This window comes from Melozone crissalis, unplaced genomic scaffold, assembly GCF_028551555.1.
Source record: "Melozone crissalis strain CALT ecotype California unplaced genomic scaffold, PUWL_Pcris_2 ptg000013l_1, whole genome shotgun sequence".
Lineage (NCBI taxonomy): Eukaryota > Metazoa > Chordata > Aves > Passeriformes > Passerellidae > Melozone > Melozone crissalis.
The window spans coordinates 12,266,895-12,272,894 of NW_026535791.1; positions in this window are offsets into that span (position 1 = coordinate 12,266,895).

The window sequence follows — 6,000 nt, forward strand, 5'->3', positions numbered from 1 at the left end:
TTCCTGTAAAGCACATAGCTCCTAGGTATGTGACCTGCATGAGAAAAATATACAATTCCTGCAATATGTCAATTCCTCTGTTTTCTGCTCATTTTAATTTTTCTGTGCGTCTTACTTCAGGATGCCTAATTTGCTGTGTTTGGGCATTCATTTCAGCTATGATTTCTCAGCATGTGTGTGTGTGTCTTGTCCCTTTATTTCCACTATTTTGCCCAGTTAACAGTTATTGCTGTTTGCATCATGAGTTTTGGTAGTATTGTCCATCTCTGATCTTTATGACCTTCAAAGTGCATTAAGTCAGGCATTTATCTACATGTCTTTCTAATTTATTACCAAATTATGCCATCTTCTAAACTTACCAGTACTTAAGCTAGTAGGGATCTCAGAGAACATTTTAGGGTACATGTACTTCCAAAATATTTATTTAGAGCTAAAGGAAAAAGTTTTTTTAATGTTTTTTTTTATTATTCGTTTGTTTGGGAGTTTTGTTTGTTTGTTTGTTTTCCTTTTCTTTCTGGGCAAATGAATTGGAAGGTTTGGTAGGAAACAAAAGGTAAGAATCAAACTGCTAGGCTATTTTTTTTCAGAAAGAATGAAACAATAGAGTCTGTGTTGAGAGGTAGCTGAGGGCCAGTGTAACCTGTGTAGGGGTCTGGGGGAGATTTCTCCCTTAAGTGATTTAATTGTAGTGCAACTTTGCCTTGCAACTAGACTCTGATGGGATAGAGGTAAGCTACCATGGGGAAAAGACAGCATGCAGATATTAGCTGCAAATGCACTGACATCATCCCTCAGTAACTCCACGTGCCCTTTTGTCTTGCAGAAAAGTGGTCCTTTGAAATCTCTTGCCTGTCAGCCAGAAACAGGTTGAAAAGTAACAGTCCCCTGGTACCAGAGGGGAAAGGCTGTGCTGGCCAGCACTGGCAAAACACAGCTGCCAACTCTGTGCTCTGACAGGTTGGGAAAACACAATCTCTGGGGCTTGTTCTAGGTCCTTCCAGACCTCAGATGGAATGTTCATTGCCTTTTCTGGTGCTGGCTGGGAGCATCTATGCACAGATTTTCCCAGTACCCTGCTCAGATCCTTCAGGCACTCCCTGGCAAACATGATTCTGTAAACACTGTAGCACTCTGCCTTTGTGCCTGTCTGTTGGGTCTGTGGCTGATCTCTTCCTTCAAGCATACAGCTGACAGGAACCTGTATTTATCCTCATATTCATTGTGCTTTCAACTGTGTTCAGCTCTTACAAGTGTCTTCTGTTTGTTATTTTTCTATTGAAGCCTTTGTTTGCCTAAGTCTTTGATCTCACATATCCAAACATAAATACTCTCTCAAACACTGTACTCAGATGGCCAGAGGAAGGAACAGCCTTTGCAAATATGCATTGTGTCAGTATCTCAAAAATCAGGCAAAGTCACATTCATAAAGCCAAGCATTATCCTCTGTTTATAAGTCAGTGAAGAGTAGGGAAGCTTCTTATTGCTGCACTGGGCAGCCCTGGCAGGAGGGGGGAGGTTCCAGGGAGGGTCATTCCTGTGCTGCTAAGGTGTTGTGGTGACATGGGGGGGTGAGCAGATCGTGGGAGGGCAAGAGAGTCATGAAACCCTTTCCTGCTCCAGTCTCTTCCCCAGCTGAAGGCTGAGCTCCCTTGCAGTCCCATAGTATGGTTTTGGGGTGGGAGTGATTTGGACCAGTCAGGTGTCTTCCAGGAACTCTTCATGGTTGCTACAAGGAAGGCTCTTAGAGCCAGCTGGTTCTTTGGTCTTCCCAACAGGACATCCGCCTCGTGGAGTGGGAAGGTGGGGATTTGGCCAATGGGATTTACTTTTGGGCAGTAAATTCGAGTAAGAGACAGAGTTGTGTCTTGCTTCAAAATGCCTGGACACTTGGGAGTACTGTTAAATGGTATGTCTGAGCTGTCAATCAGAGGATGGGCTATTTTAGCTTCACCCTAAGTCACTGGGGTTTACATGTTTTCAACACCTAGAAACTCTGTATCCATACACTGGCAAAGAGGGGGCTCGGTGACTGGTCAGAAAGCAGTGTTTGTAATAAGTAAATTCCAGTAATTTCACCTTAGTTAAAAATGAACAAACAAACAAAAAAACCATTAAAATATGATTATAACTTGGTTGGCAATGACAGTGCCGGAGGGTGTTAAAGAAAAGGACCCTCATGGCCTTCAAGGCATAGTTGTGGAGGGCATTTGTAAGCCTGCAAGATTCTCTCCCAGGAGGATAAAGAATCATAGAGTCATAGAATTGTTTGGTTGGAAATTACCATCTAGTTCCAGCTCCTGTGCCATGGGCAAGGACACCTTCCACTAGGTCAGGTTGCTCAAAGCCCTATCAAGCCTGGCCTTGAAAACTTCCCGGGATGGAGCATGCACAGCTTCTCTGTGCCAGGGCCACACCACCCTCACAGTACAGAGTTTCTTCCTAATATCTAATCTAAACTTACTCTGTTTCAATTTAAGGCCATTCTCCCTTGTCCTAGCACAACATGCCTGTGTAAAAAGTCCTTTTCCAGGTCTCCTGGGCCCCCTTTTAGGTATTAGAAGGCAGGTACAAGGTCTCATGGAGATTTCTCCAGGCTGAACATTTCCACCTTTCTCAGCCTGTGCTAGTAGGAGAGGTGCTTCAGTTCTCTGATTGTCTTTGTGGCCCTCCTCTCACCCACTCCAACAGGTCCATGTCCTTCCTACATTGGGTGCCACAGAGCTCAGGGCCCCATTCTGTGGCACGGTGCCTGCCCCAGCCATGGCCCAGCACACATGCCAGGCTGGGCAGCACCAGTGCTCCAGCCATAAGGAAACCAGTTATAAAGAGAAGAGGAGCACTGTTTTCTTTGGCACTGTATGAATTTCCCAAGTATGGTTGTCAGAGCAACAGCTGCCAGCTACACCATGAGTTTGCCATGCAAACTGGGTGAGAAACTCAGTCTTTATTTTGTGTTGGTGTGGTGAATGAACCGTCCACCTTTACATATGGGATCCATAGGGAGTAAGTTCAGAATCTGCACTGCCTGCCCATGGTGCCTCAACTCCCTAAAGTATTATTATTTAGTCTCTCTTCTGCTCTTATTCACATGCTGCCATTCAGGCTTTCCCTGAGTACCTCATCAATGGAGAGTAAGTGCAGCACTGGATTTGATCCTTTCACTTCAATTTTTACGGTTTGTTCTTATATAAACACATTTCAAGGAGTTTTACAAAAGCTGCATAATTCAAGACAGCTTTTGGCATGATGAAAAGAAAGTGAAAAGAGAAGAGAAAAGATCCTTTCACTCTGATTTCAAAATGAAGTGTCCCAGACATCTGAGAGGGGAAGGTCCAGAAAAGACTTCTTAGCAGCCCCCTATCTACATAAACAGTGAGACAAATAAGCCTGTATGAAATGCTGTGAAAAGCCACAGCAGCCCTGACTGTACTTTTCAGAGTCTCAGAGGTTGAAAAAACCCCACCACTTTTTCAGCATAGAACTTGTTGGAAATTTTTTGCTTGGGCAGACCTTCCAGACAAGAAACAGTACTCTCTGCAAAAACCTACAGTGGAAAACACTGCTTTTGCTGAAGAAAAAAACCCCAAACAAACAACAAAAAAGCAAACAAAAACAACAACAACAAAAGGTTTTGTTTGGAAAAGTCTAATTAAATATTTCATTTGAGGTTATCTATTTAGCTAGTTAAAAGTTATTTAAAATCACTTGAAAAATCGAAGTGCAAGGCACTGTAAGAAAACATTAAAGAATGCAAATTGTTGCTGAAATGTAAACCATGCAATGATGACTGCGATGTGTTGCTGTAGCTCTTCTGCTTTCCAGCTGCTGCCCTAGACAGGAGCTGGTCTGCTACATCCCTGTGTCTCATCTTTCAGCCCTCTGGGAATGACTTTGGATCCTTTTCAGCACCCCACTCTCCTTAGGGGCCGCAGCTGACCCAGACCATTTCTTCCTTGCCGCCTTTTTTCAGGCCCAAAACTGAAACTCATTCACCAGTGCCTGTTCTGCAGAGCCAACGATGAAGTCACAGAGATCTGACATCCATCTGGCCCTTCTGTCTGGTTCCCCACTCACCTGCTGAGCACATTGCTAGGTCTGGTTTGGGAGCCCTGTTTAACTGGTTCTGGCTCTGCCATGAGCATGACCTGCAGAATTAGCTTTACATATATTTCACCAACTCTGGGTGGAAAATTCAGAGCAAAAGCAGACAGATACCTGGAGACAGTCCCAGATCTTTGGGAGGGGTGAGGGAGAAGATTTCTGCAAGTTTTTTCTACAGGGGAAGAGATAGAGTATGTATTGTATCCAGTGCATGTCTTTTTTACAAATGTTCTTACATTGAGTAACTATAACCATCCATAATATAAACTCTAAATAACTCACCACATGGTATGAATCTATAGGTAAGTAAAATTAGAAATAGTTCAAATAAATTCTTTCAGAACCAAAAGTTTCCTTCTTTTTCCTTTTTTTTTTTTTTTCTCCGCTCCCTTTTGTTGGCCTGTAATGGAATATAGAAAATTATACCCCTGGATTTTTCACATCTTCCAATTAACTTTCAGTATGACCATGGGCAATTCAGGTGAGTGAAGATACAGAGGATTCATTGTAACATGTCCAATAGCCCATTACAACTTCAAACATGCATGAATGAAAATCTACACAAGAAAATTAAACACTTCCTCAACTATTCAAGAAAATGACAGCATCTTGCCTTATATTAACAGGACCAAAACATGCATATGTGGTTTACAATCCTGCTAACACATCTAATATAACCTGATTCCTTTCAGGCACATTGCCTTAATAGAACCATAGAATAAAAATGAGACATTGTGTTTTGTCTAAATTTCTACTCTAAGGAACTCAGTGCTCTTTGGTCAGGGAAATACCTTAGCAGTAGTAATTTAATTGAATTATGATTTTAAATGCTTACCTGTCCAAACCATATTACATTAAATTAAAAGAGCAGCAAAAAAAAGAAATTAAATATGGGTTAATTTTCGTATTATAGTAGTGGGATGTTAATTTATAATGACATTAAAAAGCAAATCACCTACAGCAAACACCACAAAGTTGTTGGTAATTGAGGTGGATTTTTTCCTATTGGAAGGACTATATTGTGAGGTACTTTCAGGGCCAGATATAGCTCTGATCTAGGAGGGGGCCTGCAAAGGAGATACTCAAGTGCTTTCATGTCATGCTGCTCCTCTGGCTGGTGATAATGTTAACAGGACAGCCATATCATTTTCACCTTTCTTTGTAAGCCCAACCCTGACTTCTGCCATCACTTTGACAGTTGTGGTTTGAGAGGCTTTTTTCCCCTTTTCTTTTTTCTTTTCTATTCACATTCTTGCATTTGTCTATAGAAATTGCACATTTGATTGCCACACCTCTGATTGAAAAATACAATGTGAAAACTGATAATGCTGTATTTGGGGAAGGTCTGGCATGCAATTCCATGGATCTAAGCCCAATCCTGCAGGCTCTTCCCTAAGATGCAAAGCCACACTGAATTTAATAGCAGTTCATGACCATGTTTGCAAAAAAAGAACACACTGCAAAGGCCTCTCTTTCTAGAGAAATCAGGTTTGTATTTATAGCCTTTGTAATAGTCTCCATTTCTACATTTGGAATAAAAACAAAAACAAACCCCAAAGTTCAGTATTTTCAGCAAATCTCTAAGGAAACTCCCAACTAAATTATGCAAACCATCAAGTTTATGGCTATGGCTGTTAAACCCAGTTGCTGTCTAATTGTATTAGTGCTTTAGCTTGAGCTGTAGGAAAGGGACTGAGCCATAATATAATCGGATTTAAAATATAGTGTGTCCCATGTAGAGACCCTGGTCCTCTCCAAGACTGGATGATAGAGGGATTTGGATGGAAGCAAACAGGCTGTCATCACTTCTTCCTACACTGAAAACCTAACTGCACATATAAAATTTTTCTTCCAGACTGACCCTATTTTTGCCTTGCCACTTCATCATGGATTCTTCCA